The sequence below is a fragment of the Pogona vitticeps genome, chromosome 3 (genome assembly GCF_051106095.1).
Source record: "Pogona vitticeps strain Pit_001003342236 chromosome 3, PviZW2.1, whole genome shotgun sequence".
In the NCBI taxonomy this organism is placed as follows: domain Eukaryota; kingdom Metazoa; phylum Chordata; class Lepidosauria; order Squamata; family Agamidae; genus Pogona; species Pogona vitticeps.
Window position 1 is genome coordinate 116,137,092 of NC_135785.1, and position 15,979 is coordinate 116,153,070.

A 15,979-nucleotide genomic window follows, 5' to 3' on the forward strand; every position below is an offset into this window, starting at 1 on the left:
CTTATATCATACATTGAATGAGAAGTGCCTTTGTGTTCAATCTAGGTTCCAAAATGAATGAGTACTAGAGACTATATTGAAAATTTACATGGACTACTGGAATGTACCAAATAATTTAAGATCAGACTACAGTGGTGCCTCACAATACGATGTTAATTCATTCCGCGAAAATCGCTGTCTTGTGAAAACATTGTCTTGCGAAATGCGGTTCCCCATTGGAATGCATTGAAATCTATTTAATGTGTTCCAATGGGGGGAAAATCATCCTCTTGTGAAAATCGCCCATAGGAAAACCGTTTTGCAAAGCGCGGACTCAGCTATCACAATCACTGTCTTGTGAAAAACCGTCCCTAAAAAAACATTTTGCAAAGCGCAGACCCAGCTGTCAAAATCGTCGTCTTGTGAAAAACTGTCCCCCCCCCCCAAAAAAAAACCCGTCTTGCAAAGCATGGACCGAAACATCGTCTAGTGAAAATCGCCCATAGGGAAAACCGTATAGCGATCGCAAAAACTCTTCGTCTTGTGAATTAACCGTTTTGCGAGGCAATTGTCTAGTGAGGCACCACTGTACTTCAGAACCTGTTAGGATAGAATATGGAGAAACAGAATGATTTCTCGTAGGCAGTGGTGCCAGACAAGGGTGTATTTTATTTCTCTGTTTTTCAGTCTTTGTGCAAAACATATGCAAAAATCTGGATTAGATTCAGGAGGAGGAATTAAGCTTGGTGGAAGAAACATCAATGATTTAAGATATGCATCATACATTACATTATTGGCAGAAAGCAGCAGTCACTAGAAATGACTCCTGATGAAGATGAAAGAAGGTGCAAAAGCAGGATTGTTGTTGAATATTAAGATGACAAAAATCAAGATAGCAGAAGGACTAGATAGATAACGTCAAAGAAAAGGCAGGGTAAATATATTTTATATAACTAAAATAAATAAATTTTGACTATAAAGAATGAAAATTGTTAATCATTTTAATCCAGAGAAGTTCTGCAGCCAAAAATCAGAAGAAGGCTGAACTTCAGAAGGGCAGTTAGGAAGGAACTAGAGATGATCCTCAAGTTCCCAAGTGTAAAGATGTGCCATGGGTGACCAAGGTGAAGATCATTTACATACTATTTACCATTATTATGAACAAATATAAAAGCTGGACTGTGACAAAAGCTGACAGAAAAAAATTATTCATTTGATATATGTGCTTGAGAATAGCTGTAAGGATACCACGGACAGCCAGAAAGACCGACTAGTGGATTCCAGATCAAGTCAATTGTAAACGTTTTCTAGAATAAATAATGCTGAAACTGAGGCTGTCATACTTTGAATATGTCATAAGAAGTAAAGATTCACCAGAAAAAACAATAATTCTTGTAAAACGTGAAGGCAGCAGGAAAAGAAAAAGACAAATATGAGCTGGATTGACTCAGTAAAGGAAGTCACTGCCTTGAATTTGGGAGAGCTTAGCAGGGCCTTGAATGATTAAATCTTTTGGATGTGTCTCATTCATAAGGGTGCTGTAAGTTGGAAGCAACTTGATGGCAAATCGCAAAAATGACAGAAGCAACTTTTAGTGATAACATTCACATTTACAGAGAAGAGATTTCATGCCAAAATATCAGGGTCCTCCATGTTTCTGGAGAATTGTCTTTAATTTTCTTGTGAGATTGGATTTTTTTTGGTCCCTGTGTCTTCTCTCTGCATTCACCCACATTAGCGATCTGTTACTCTTACTCTGTAAATCCTGCTTCTAAATATTCACTTATTTATTAGGTATTTCATTCACATTTTTTAAAATATGCAGAAGGAAAAGGTTATTAATTCTTAATTTGTCATTTACTGTGTGTGTAGCAATTATTTTGTTATTCTTATATTCCTTCTTCTGAGTTGAAGCAGAATACCTGCCGTGAAGGCAGGCATTTGTTGAAATGCCTGCTTAATCCCTGAATGTTTCTACTGAATGAAAACAACTTTTCAAGCAAGAGTGAGAGCTGGGGAGAGAACCTTTGTAATGTAGATAATTTAACATGTGCAGAGGAATTATTTTTAGGCATGTGAATTTTGGAAGTATGTGAGGCCTGGAGGCTTTGCTTCATGTTCTTGAGGATTACAGAAAACAAAATGGAGAATTAGACATACTCTCCCTCAGCTTTGAAGTATTGGCTGTAAACAGCTGTCAGAGTTTGAGTGTCTTTTGTTGGGTGGGTTGTATGTTTCTGTTTATTGGAGGTGACATTAGCAGTGGAGCAATGGTGAAAAGGCCATGTTGCCATTGCTAAATATACATCTCTGGCTGTCTGATAATAGGTTCCAGGAAGTTCAGTGGAAAATTAAAACAAAGCAACATTTATAGCTGATTGAACTCGAAAAGCAGTTTTCATGCTGAATGGCAAATATGTGGACTTCAGCATTCCAGGAGTCTGATGCAATCCTGCTGGATGTGACTGACCTTGTGTGCACAGAATGGACTGTGGACACAGCAGCATGTAAAACTGCTTCATCTCCAAAGTGCTTTATGGGAAGGTAAATTTTGGTCTGTGCAAAGAAATGTTTTTTCTTTATATCCTATATTTATAAAGTACACAAGCATCTAAATGTTTATTTTTTTCACTTCCTGAGGTAAAACTACTGTGACTGTTTCCTCTTCCACCCCGAACACCCTTAACAGGGACTTTTCTACAATATGTTTTGCATGTTATAGGAAAGCGGTTTGTACCACCTCATATTCGTGCTTCTGCAGTGGAAGGATCAGCTTGCAGGTGTTGTCATTGCCCAGGGGATGCCTTTATGTGTTCTCATTCTTCCAAGAGGCTCCTTCTCTTGTTTTGTTTAGCATCTGCACCAATGATCAGCCACTTTTTCAAGACACTATAATTTTACTAAACACATTAGAAGACCTTGACACATATTATGATACAAATTTAAACCCAAACCTAATAAAATTCAAGTATGTGCCTTCCATCTGAGAAACAAGCTGGCACCTCGATTATCTGGAAGGGTATTTTAACCAGATCATTGCTTTGCTCCAAATACCTATGTGCTACTGTCAATCTGTAAGGAGGAGTGCCAAATGCAAAGCAGAGTATCTCCACAAGGTAAGATATTCTTTGAAAGCTATTTAGAACCAGTTGGAGCACAAAACCACAAACTACAGCCGTGCTCCCCCCCCCACTACTCCACAGGTTAATATACCAGCCCAATGTGGTTTAGTTAATTCAATCCATGCAAAACAGGTAGACCTAGCACTCAATGAAAGCTGTAGAATTATTATTGCCTGCCTGAAGCCAACCTCTATTGATGCAAGTAATTTGCCCAGTGACATACAGAGAGATCCAGCAGCTAGTAGTTAAAGACTCAAAACATTTACATCAAATATGCATCCACTATTTGGCTACCATCCCACCCCTCCCAGATTAAAAATTAAGGAAAAGCTTTTTGAGAACATCAGTAAATCCTGAAGGACTAATAGGAAATTCCAGGAGTGGCAAGAAATAAGTACTCACTTCTTAAAATGGATGCAACCTGGGGAAAGTCTATTCTCTAGTCACACAGAGGTCACTTGGAAGTCACTTAAGAGGCTACAGAGTGAAGTTGGTAAAGTCAAAATGAAATTAAGAAAATGGGTGTGTGTGTTTTGAACTGACACATTATTTTATGCGTACAGTACAGAAAAGAACAGGTAGCGCCACACCTGTGTCAATGTAGTCCATGTCCCTCAGCATTCACTATGAAAGACTTGACAATAGCTGTCCCAGATGCTTTTATTGTTTTGTGTTATCGGACAACAATTATGTGATATTAAATGTACTGTGGTGCTTCTGACATGAACAAAGAAAGGAAAATTGTGAAACAGTGATACTTGTTGATTTTGTTGATATATTGAACTGGGAGTATCCACATCATTTCAATTCTTTTAGAGCTGGACTACTAACCATGCCATCCTGCATGCATTTACTCTGAAAAATGTACTATTGTTTTCAGTAGGACTTCCTCCCAAATAAGTGCATATAGGATTGCAGTGCAGACTTTCCTGGTTTTATGGAAAATTTGTGTGTTTAATAGTGCACACTATTCTGAGTTACCAAATTTTTTATGTAGCTTCATATGGTATTATGCTAGATTGTAAATTGTATTAATCATACAAACAGAAAGTTTTGCTGTGGTCTGGAGAAGCGAAAACAGAACATAGCATGCAAATTGACCTTCGATAAAATTTTGGAGAGGTTAAAAACTGCTCTTGTGGGGAATCTCTCAGTGACAAATTTGCTGCACTTATCAGGCAAACATCACCTAAATCCAGTTCAAGAAAGATGGATTTTAACAAGCTTTATATGCAATATTTTTTAAAGGTGGTGATGAATCTGGGAGAAATGTTTGCTGTTCTGAGTATGATATATTATGGGTCATGAATTCTAAGATAAGTAGATAATGTTGCTTGGTTAAAATTGCTCAGTTGTTTACATATCTGACTGCAGAGACAGAAGATGGGAGTTTGAGTTCCCATTGTGCCTCCTTGACATGCTGAATTCAGTGATCCATAGGATTCCTTCTAAGTTTGTAGTTCTAAGATGATCATAATGATGATGTAATCTTTTCTGATATATTTGGGCTAAAATCCTAAAATTCATTTATGTTCAAAGTGGGGAATTATTTCTGCCAACTCTTACTTTCTGCATCTCTTGTAACCATATTGCTAGAGTCTTCCAGGAAAGGGATGATTGTATTGGACTGCACTCTGCTGTAGAGCTCGTCATCATCATCATCACCATCGTCATCATTACTGCAATTTTAAATTGCTTAGTTTGCCACATTTAAGCTTGCCATGTTTTATATCTAGTGGCCTTGTATATGTTTTATTGTTTGAATTTTTAAGATCAGTTTTTATAGTACATAGTGTTGAGAGTGGATTATATATACATTTTACTTTCATATTAGCCCCAAGGAAGTTATAAAATCTGAAGTTAATAAGCCATATTCTGAACATGTTTGAATGTTTCTTCTATTTCCCTTTCTCTTTCTGTTTTAATGGCCTGTCTTGTGTGGTGATAGATTCAGTAAAGATATACAATTGTCAGGGTAATACGTTTTGATCACTATGTATCGGTATCTGCCATCATTTATGGATTGCATTGAAGGTAAAGAAATTTAAGATTAATTTAGTAAAGATAGATGTTCTTGTCAATCAAAGGGCAAATCAGGATATAAGGTTTCATACTGCACTATATGGGGCTATATTGCCTTTGAAAACTTGCATAGTTTTGGAATACTCTTGGATGCAGCCCTGAACCAAGATATCCGGATTTCAGCTATGGCCAGCAGTCTGTTTGCACATTCCATTGTGGTGTAGTGCCTTTGATTATACCTCTTTACCTATGTGTGAAATAAGGATCCCAAGCACTTATATATGCCAGGATACTTTAATTAAACTTTCTTTGAGGACAGTCCATCCACTACACTCCTTTCCCAAGAATTCTTGCTTTCCATATAGACACTGTGTTGTATCAGATTCATAGTTATGCAGGCTTGCATCACTGTTTTCACTGTCTACACTTCATGTCCCAGTAACCATATTTCTTGCTTTTTCCTGACTTGCAAGTTTTTATCTTCACTGGGTTTCTTAAATGAATGAATGAATGAATGAATGAATGAATGGATAATAAATGGGATCTACCGAAAGTACATAGTTATGGATAAGACAAACAACAAGGAGGGTAATGATGTATAATTTACATTACATAAAGAAATTACAATTTGATTTTATCTATGGCTGCCTGACCCTCTCATACAAGTTGCTTGCATTTACGGGCTAACTTCTTCAAAGCCATGGCAATCTCTGAGGAAGTATTTGCCTTAGCTGTAGGATATCCCACAAACCTCTGGCTATGCGTTTCTTCAGTTACCTGTTGTTGTTGCTGTTGCTGTTGTTGTTGTTAATATGCAGCATTTCTCCCAACAAGGGACCCAAAGCAACAATTTTTAACATTTGTTAGACAGCAAAAGAGGAAGACAGCACTAAAACTACACAGAGATGGTGAAGAGAGTTATTGATACAGACAGCTAGGAGGAACCATTTGATCCTTTACACACACACACACACACACACACACACACACACATTTATATATATATATATAAATATATATATAAAAGGAAGGAATTTATATATAAGGAATATATATAAATTTAGCGGAGTGAGATTTTATAGGAGTTCCTTTATCAGATACCAAAAGGGCCATCAGAGCTTTAAAACTGCCATTTCCCTAACTAATGTCTCCTATTATGTTTCCTGGGCAGGGAGCCAACTGATGTTAACTCTCTTTCTCTGACTCATCACAGTATCCTTCTGAATCCTAAACTGTGTTACAAGGCTTCTCTTTCTCTTAGGACCCAAGGATCTGCCACAATAGTTTGTTATGAAACTGTACTTTTTAGTAATAATAAATTATTAATGTATCTAATAATGAATTTGGTGCATCCAGTCATCATCTGGACAGCAAAATGGGGCCACCCTATTATCAAGGTAGTGATGGCTGCATGCTCAAGGGGCTCCTCAGGCATAGGAATAAATGCTTATTTAAAATTAAAAATAGGGAGGGAGAAAAAGTAAAAATGGCCAAGTGAGGCATGCGCATTCTTGTGTTTGCTAATGGAAGCTGAAAACATGTGAAGAGAGGAAGGGTAATTGACCTGTTCAAGCTCCTCAGTTTATAATGTTTTGGAATAGGGATTGTGAGGGTCAAACATCAAGGCAGTATTTATTAAGACCCTCCCTCTCCTTAAGATCTCTCACTTTTGCAAAGGAAAAAGTGCTCCTAACAGTCTTAACATGGGGGTGGGAGAGGAAGAGAGAAACTGAAAGTAGGGTTGGAGATGGTTCATGTCCCCTGAAACTAGTTTGTCTTTTCCCAGATTCTTTTTTCCATTGCTGAAAGAAAAGCGATGAATATATTTGAGTCCAGGTGAATGTCTTCGTGGGCCCATTACTCAGCAGCTGGACCTCAGAAATTTCATCCTGCAGCACAGTAGAGGGCTGGGGGAATTTCTCAGTTTTCTATCTCTTTTTCCAACAATTCTTCTAAGCTTCAGCTTAAGATACATTGGAAAGAACTTCTATACCTTAAAATAAATTCATACTTGTAGGGGATTTATATTAGTATGACAGAATCTGTCAGTTTAAGAAAAGGAGCGAATAGGCGCAAGAGGAATAATCTAACAATACATTAAGAATCAGATAATTTCTTTATTCCTAGTGATTAATAGAACTGTGGATGCATAGGAGAGTTAATCCTCCTCCTTCATACCTTTGTGTCTGCTTAAATCCTGACAGCGACACATTAAAAGGCATAGCCTTTTTGTTTAGAACTCACAAATAAGCGTGAGACCCTGATCTGAATTGAGAAAACTACAAAAAAGAAATGAGGTTTAAATCTTTTCCCCTCATCTGTTCCTGTCCCAATATTATTCACCTTCCCAAACAAATTTATAGGGGAAAAAGTATTTGGATTAAGAGGGGAAATAATTTATTGCTTTTAACCCCATCTTTTTACAATTATTTCACTGTTGGAGGGAGGAGTACCTCTTGAGGACAATATTGGTTTGGGATAGAGTTTTATCATTCCCACCTAATACCTTTACTTGGAGAAATAAGGGAACGTTTTATCTGCTGTATGGACATTGTGGAGAAGATACACTCCACTAGCAATGAAATCAGATCAGTCAAAAACAGTGCAGCAATGGGAGTCAGTGTCACTGTCTATAAACCATGTCCTAATCTATAACCTGGTTTGAAGAGAGGGCTCAGTCTTCTCCCAGCTCTGAGATGTGGTGCTAGTGGAGTGTGCCTTTTATTTTCCCTTTGTTTCAGATGGTTTTGGAGGCAGACAGTGTACAGTTTTGCACTGAATTCTGTATTACACAAGTAATACAGTAGCAGAGAGTGACCGCCTTTCTCCATTCTAATGTGGTGGTGTAACAGGAGGAGGCAGTGCTAGGATGTATTTGGATTAGCATTGGTCTTCTTTTTCTTTGTTGAAAACCTGCAAATAAAAAGTTGTCTGTTAAGGATGGCACCTCTTTTAGATTCTTTAGTCCTCTGACCTGCCTACCTTCTCTTTTAGTCAAATGAGAAGCTGGAGAGAGTTAAAAATGCAGGATTTGATTGAAATATGGTGTATGAAGAGAGCTCTGTGGATACCCTGGACTGCCAGAAAGACAAACAACTAGGTCCCAGATAAAATCAAATGTGAATAATCTCTGGAGACAAAATGATTATTTTAATAGAGCTTAGCAGAAGAATTGTTAGCAATCAGCAAAGCAAAGGCCACACACATATCATTTTGCAATATTATTACAAAACTAAGTAGAACTGTTTTTTAAAACTTCTTGGTAGTTTTGACAATAGCATTATCTCCTGCCATCTTGCGGAACTGTTTAAGCTTTACCACATGAACTTGGGCAAGTATCTCCTGTTGTGTTAATATTTTGTAGTGTTGAAGTAAGCAACTGTAGCTTCCCATGAGTAGATCGTTCATTGTATGAGTTGCCTGCACTAGCAAATCCTTTGAAATGGTCGTGATTTATGAGGTTTGCTCTCTCTTGGGAAGCTGGAAAAACCAGCTGCACTTTGCTCTTCAGGGTTCTCAGTGCCACTTGGTAAGAGCAAAAACAATAGTGAATGAGCATTAGTTATGCTGTCCTCAGCTGCCCAAAATATTTGGAGTGTAGTACTGTAGTGGTATGAGCTGATTTGCTGGTCAGTGAGCAAATATGTACAGGCTTCATTTGGAACTCATTCATCTTGCTCTTGTTTAGGTTTTCCCGTACTGCCCTCTGGCTCTTGTTGAATGGAGCAGGAACTGCTCTTTGACCTGAAACAGCCAAGATTAATATTAATCTCTTTAATACTGCAGTCATGTAACACAATACAACTTGGTGGGGTTGACAATCAATAAATGTTTACATCAGAATTTTTGTTTCTGTTCCTTTGTTAAATACTGTTAACATATAGGAGTTTCATATGTGTCTGCAAGGGGAACCAACCTTATTGTTTGCTAGTGAATTAAAATGATAAAATAAAAAAATTGTAGTAAAAATCCAAGGAAAACAAATATGCCCTTTTCTACTTCAGTTATAGATTGCAATTATTTAAAGTGAGAGATAAAGTGGCTCACAATTAATCTGCATTAGTTTACTTAATACTTCATTTGAAAGTATTTGCATTCTTGATATTTACAGATTTTTCTTGATGCGTTTGCCGGCACAATGATGTTCCTTCTCATACGAAACTTGGTTTTCATTGTGTTTATAATACTGGTTGTATATGTTGGAGATAATTGAAATATTTGCCAGCTAGATCTCTTCATTAGATGAATTTATAATTCTGTAAAATCACTGTATCAACTTGTGAACTCACAAATAATTTGGACAATTTACTTTGTGTTGTTGAATGTTTTCAGTTATGACATGCACAAAGTTATAGTTTTTTGATATTTGTGTGACCTGTTTCAATTTTTTTTGTTAATTTGCAGTTAGACTTCTTACATTGTTTTTTGTTCCCCTGGATAAAATCTGACCCCTGACTTTAAACGTGCATGCCATTTTATCACATATTACAATTTTATAACCTCGTTTAAGATGTATCCTTCTAGGTATTGACAGAAGTACTGTAGGACTTTAATTTGAGGCAGGATGTTCTCTTTAATCTCTGATGTATATGGCCAGAAAAGCACGTAATTAATTTTAACAATTGTTCAAACTGTTCACTTAGTTTTAAAAAAGGATTTTAAAAAAATGACATTTCAGATGCCTTTAAATTATTCTGTAGAGGGATCATCTTAATATGGGGGAAATTCTCTATCATGTATTCGTGGTAGTGTGACTATTTCCTGTTGAGAAGCTACTTCATGTATCAGCATCATAAGGAATTTCCAAATTAAAAAAAAAAGAGTTGTATGTTGCTGTGCATATATTTTGGTATGAAGCTGCAAGAGAAAGTATCTCTATGGAAGGAGTCCTTCAAGGTTCTGCTTTGAAGGCATCTGTTACAGTGGAATAGATCTAAAGATGGCAGGAAAATTTGGGGTTGCAGGGGAGCCCATTCACAGGATAACAAAAGTGTGTTTACAGCACAGTGTTTTTTATGGAGTGGGGAGCAAGCTATAAACAATTTTATCTGAATCTATATTGGAAATATAGATCAGCAATAATACTTCTGTTCCAAGGAATACTTTTCATCATATAGGGGAAGTACATCAGTAATGATTGGTCGAGTAGAAAAAAGTCATTTCTCTAGATTTATAGAAAATGTTCTCATTGTAAGTTACTCAATTCAGAGTATTGCTGTTATGTGCTGACAAGTTAAAACTGACTTAACAGCAGCTCTAATAGGACTTTCAAGGTAAGTGAGATATTTAAGGAGTGGTTATACCACCTCCACACCCCCAAGTGAGTCTCCATGGCTGAGTGGAGATTTGGATCCAGGTCTCCTGGATGCTAGTCTGTCCATTACTCCACACTGGCTATCATACAAAGCATTTTAGCTAGGGAACTGGGTATTTTGTGAGGGAATCCATATAGCAAGCTGTGTAGATGGATCCCTCTATTGAATGGTGGCATTATCTTTCCCTGTTTTTTTCAAGATCCACTTAACACATCACTGGTCGTAGAAGTTGTGATTGCCTGTAGTTTGGCTATCATTGTTCAAAGTGGAACTAAAATACCAAGATAATTTATAGGACATGAATTTGCTGGTAGGATCTGCCAGAAGACTGTTTTATTGAGGCCTCTTATTTACTGTCTCAGCCCTTTGCATCCCAGGTTCCTGGGGAGACGGTATCTGTACCTTCTGTGTTGAAGCTGGATGCTTCCTGAACTGCCTCTGGCAGAAAGGAGTGAAAAACATAATATTCCCTTTTGTCCCTTTTAGATTCACTTTTTCACCCAGATCAGTATTTTTACTTTGTAAGATGGTAGGATTTGTATCCCAGCTTGACATTTTAAAACAATACTCCAAGTATGTCTTTTCTGATAAAGCTATTTGCATGGCTGCATCTCTTGTTGTCTTAAATGCATAGAATACTGTTAAAAAGTTTGCCATTCCATGGAATGTGTCATTACTTTACTGATAGAACCCAGCAGGTGAAGCAACTGTGCAAAGTGGCTGCCTTTTCTCTGCGTCTCTGGCAGCCAGTTGTTTCCTGCTGAACTGGTGTGAAATTAGCTCAGGGCTGCAGCATGTTTTTAAACTTTTAAGGAAATGCACCTCTGATGCAGAATTAACTCTTCCTTCTCCTGAGTTCTCTTTATGCGTTGTGTAAATTTTTTAGAATGCTGTATATTGATTATTAAGATAAATCTGAGTGACACTACCCAGATTTTCATACTCTTTTCAACATTTATTTTTACAGCTTCTTAAACAGAAGCATTCACAATCACTTCTCTGTATTTGGATTTTTCTAACATCAGAGTTGCATCTAGGCAACAAAAACATTTTGCTGTCTAGATGCAAAACATTGCCTGTTTTGATGACTTGTGAGTTTTAGTTGTACTGAGTTGTGAAATACAAATGACTGTAGTTTCTTCAGATCACAGAGTTATAGAATTTTACAGTTGTAAAATGCTGCAAATGTGGTCTAGCTCAAGCACTTGCTAGTTGAAGAATAAGCACTAAATTGATCATTAGGAACCAGACAGACTGAAAAATAATATTAAGTGCTCAGAAAGGACGGTTTTCATTGGCACCACAGTTCATGGGAATAAGTTTAATTCTTTGCTTCTCAGCCATGTGCCTAATGAAAATCCTTCCACAGTTGCAGCTACAGAGACAAGGTTTAATGCTTCTGTGACCACCGTGTTTGTCCAAGAGGCTCGTGGCACAGTGGTTAAACTGCTGTACTGCAGCCAAAACTGTGTTCACGACCTGGGGTTCAATCCCAGGTAGCTGGCTCAAGGTTGACTCAGCCTTCTGTCCTTCCGGGGGGGGGGGATGTGTAGCTTGCATAATTCACTTGTAAACCGCCCAGAGAGTGTTTGAAGCACTATGAGGCGGTATATAAGCAGCACCTTTGCTGAGAAAAACAAGACAGGGTGTTATATTAATTTTTGCTTGAAAAAAAGCATTAGGGCTTATTTTCAGGGGATGTTTTTTTTCATGTACAACCATCTACATTTATTCAAATACAATCATATCATCTGGTTGCTGCACAATGGAAGAGGGCAGGGTTTCACTTAACTAGGGCTTATTTTTGGGGTAGGGCTTATACTATGAGGATCCTGAAAAATCATATTAGGGCTTATTTTCAGGTTAGGTAGGGTAGATATGTTCTTGAAATCCAACCCTGATATGGTTGTCAGCCTTGTATGTGGGGAAATGATATGGCTTTTATAAAAAGAGCTGTTGTTTTGCTGAGGCACTTTGCTTTGTCTTGACACATGGAGCAAAGTGGAGAATTTGTCTGGTGTCCCAGATTTTTAGAAGGGCTGAAATGCTGCTGTGGAATTGCCTATGTATAGTTTTATTTATTTATTTATTTATTTATTTATTTATTTATTTATTTATTTATTTATTTATTTATTTATTTATTTATTTATTTATTTATTTATTTATTTATTTATTTATTTATTTATTTATTTATTTATTTATTTATACCCCGCCTATCTGGCCCACCAGATAGTGCTTCAAACACTATTTATTTATCAGCTACATAAGTATTGTTCTTCAGGTATGCTTTAGCAAAGGAACTGGATCTGCTCTTGCTCTGCTCAACTGTTAGCGATGTTTTTTCTTTCATTGGTTTATCTGTGCTTCCCTTCTGTTTTCCTTGGCAGCTATAGCTACTTCTCATTCCCCAGTTTCTCAAAAGTGACACATCCTTTATTTAAATGTGTTGTTTATGTGGGGGAAGGTATAAACCTCACATCATTAATTTTGTCAGTACTCCTAATAAAATTGGATGTCCAAGCTGTTTTTCAGTTCCTTCAGCTTGTTGACCCTCAAAGGTGTTTTCCTGGTGGTGATCTCTTTTCCCTCTCAAGACTTTCCTTACATTTGCCTTCTTTAGAAAGAAGGTTGTACCATGACGAAATATAATCTACTGAATGAAAATTGTGTCCATAACAGAAAGGCCATAATTTTTCCAACATTCCTCCCAGATCTTGCTTCACCAACTGAGGATTCCTTGAACTCAATGGACATAAGGCACACTACAGCATTATATTTTACCTTGGCTTTGTATCATAACTCCCAGAAAGCTTTTTGTTTGCTATAATATAGTAAAACCAAGAAAAGTATATCTGTATCTTTTCAATGGTTGTTTTTATGGATCACTACACTTTATCCTTGAATTGCATGTGTCTCAGCAGCATGATTATGGACAGATTGTCTGGTGTCCCATGGATATATATATATATTTGCAATGGATAGATAGATATTTCAAAAACAAACAAACAAGTACTGTGCTGCTGTTTGTCTCCAGAAAGTGGCTTGAGAAAAGTGGGTCTTGGACTTACTGAGACTCCTGTTGCTAGCAGAGTAGTGCTCCCCCCCCCCCCCCGGTCCAATGGTACCAGCACAGCCGGCCCCCTCCTCTGGCATAGTGACTTCACAAAATGACCATGGAGGGTGCTGGGGCATGCTAAGAGGGCTGGTATGGGTTAGGAGAGGTCTGTATGTGTTGGTGTGAATTAACTGTTTATACTTTATAGTTATTTTTTGGGGGGGGCATAAAATTATACATGTATTTTGATCCAGCACCCCTAATCTCAGTGTTGTTGAAGGGAGAAGTGTATTAGTATGAGGCTGAGTTATGAATGCTTTAGTCTCCCATGACTGTCTTCATTGTAAGAATATACAATGTATATTCATCCAATGAAGACAGTTTTTTAACTGTGGTGATATTTCTTTCTTTTTTTAAAATACCTGTATATTTTTACTAATTTTCATAGGGATAGGCGTTATGGTACAAATAGGCGTGCAGATAAGAGGGAGGGAAAGGTAAGAAAGGGTAAATTTCCAGAGAGTGAAAAGTACGGTATTCTTACATCTGCTTATTGTTGTTGTTGTTTAGTCATTAAGTCGTGTCCGACTCTTTGTGACACCATGGACCAGAGCACGCCAGGCCCTCCTGTCTTCCACTGCCTCCCGGAGTTGGGTCAAATTCATATTGGTAGCTTTGATGACACTGTCCAACCATCTCATCCTCTGTCGTCCCCTTCTCCTCTTGCCCTCACATTTTCCCAACATCAGGATCTTTTCCAGGGAGTCTTCTCTTCTCATGAGATGGCCAAAGTATTGGAGCCTCAGCTTCAGGATCTGTCCTTCCAGTGAGCACTTAGGGTTGATTTCCTTCAGAATGGATAGGTTTGTTCTCTTTGCAGTCCAGGGGACTCTCAAGAGTCTCCTCCAGCACCACAATTCAAAAGCATCAATTCTTCGGCGGTCAGCCTTCTTTATGGTCCAGCTCTCACTTCCATATATGGTCCAGCTCTCACATTTGCTTATACAATTGTATTAAAAATGGAAATCATGCAAAGAGAAAGAAAACATTATAACACTTTTCCATAGTATTTATCATTACTAATTTTCTATTTTCTTGGACTTTCTCTTTTTTTAATCTTTTTTACTAGTTTAATAGGTTTAATATTATTCTGCCATTTTATATCTATTGTTCTAAATTGCTCTATTGTTCTAAATCAAAGTTATAACCATTAATTTGTGTTTATGTTATCATATATTCTTTCACCATAAAATGCCTTCTTAGATTTAACGTTTATCTGCACTGCGCTATTTCCATATTCTAACCAATATTTTGTACCCCTCTATCATGTCATCTTTCATTTTCCATCTTATGGACCATGCATCCATTCTCAAGAGCTTCATCTACTCCAGGTATTGTCTCCTTTGTTTCATCTCCCACAGCAGGTGTCCTATCATCTCGATTATTCTCTCTTTCATATTAAAGTTCAAAACTTTGTCATTTGCTGTACTTCCGCTGTTGACATCTCCATAAGGGGGATTAACAAATTGGCTCTCTGCTGCATTGTATCTTCGCATTTTTCTTCTAGAACCTTCTGGGGTTTAAGAATAAAATTGTCTGTCTCTGTTTGTGGTTTTAAAAAATTGATTCCCTTAAGCAGTTTCTCCGCCTTCACTGTAAATTCCATTTGTGTCCCCACATTTTTAATTTGTTCAAATAGCTGATACATCTCTATTTTCATCTGGTGCAATCCGTTAAATATAACAGTTTATAGTTATATTGGCCTGCAAGAATGAGTTTCATTGTCGCAATAGAAACAAAGTTGTTTTTTCTCCGTCCCCCTTCCTCCTCATTTCTTTCTGTTTCTCTGAGCCAAGCCTCAGATGAAGGGGCAGGGCGTGTTCCATGGTCTTGCCAGATATAGGTCTAGTCACTTTGGCAGATTACACCCAGTCTCTTCATTGTTTAGGTCCTTAACAATTCCATATGTAAAACAAGCCACTTCAAGTTTGGTCAAGATTATTTTTCCAAAATCCTTCTGTACTTTTCCGCTGTCTGTCTTGGGGCATTCACATCTCTGTGCCAAATATGGTGCACATTCAATTCTGCTTCCAGATTGTGACTTCAAAGAGAAGTGAATCCAGGAATCTTCCGGGCCTCCTCCCTTCTCAGTCAGATTCTGTTGCTTCAGACTTTCACTTCTAGTAAAAGTCCTCCCCCCCCCCAAGTTTGGAGGAGTCGCAAACGAGTGGTCTTGGTCAATTTCAGGAGCCTCCTGAAATCCGACCAATCTTGCTATGACAAAGCCCCACTTCCTGTAGTGGTATTTCTTCATGGAGTATAATCTCAGATTTTCTCAGAATGACCATCTGATCTCAGTCATCTAGGTTCGTATAACACAGGTTGGATGTCACAGCATGGTGTGAAGCAACCATTGGCATTCTTCTCTTCTTACACACCTGCTGTGCAACTGGTAACTTCTAGCATGTTCATTAGTGGTATGTAGA

At 37.6% G+C, this 15,979-nt stretch overlaps 1 protein-coding gene across 5 annotated transcripts in view; it reads left to right on the forward strand.

The window, feature by feature from the left end:
• Positions 1 to 15,979, forward strand: part of GBF1 (golgi brefeldin A resistant guanine nucleotide exchange factor 1) — a 128,637-nt gene that overhangs the window by 40,171 nt on the left and 72,487 nt on the right. The window lies entirely within an intron of this gene.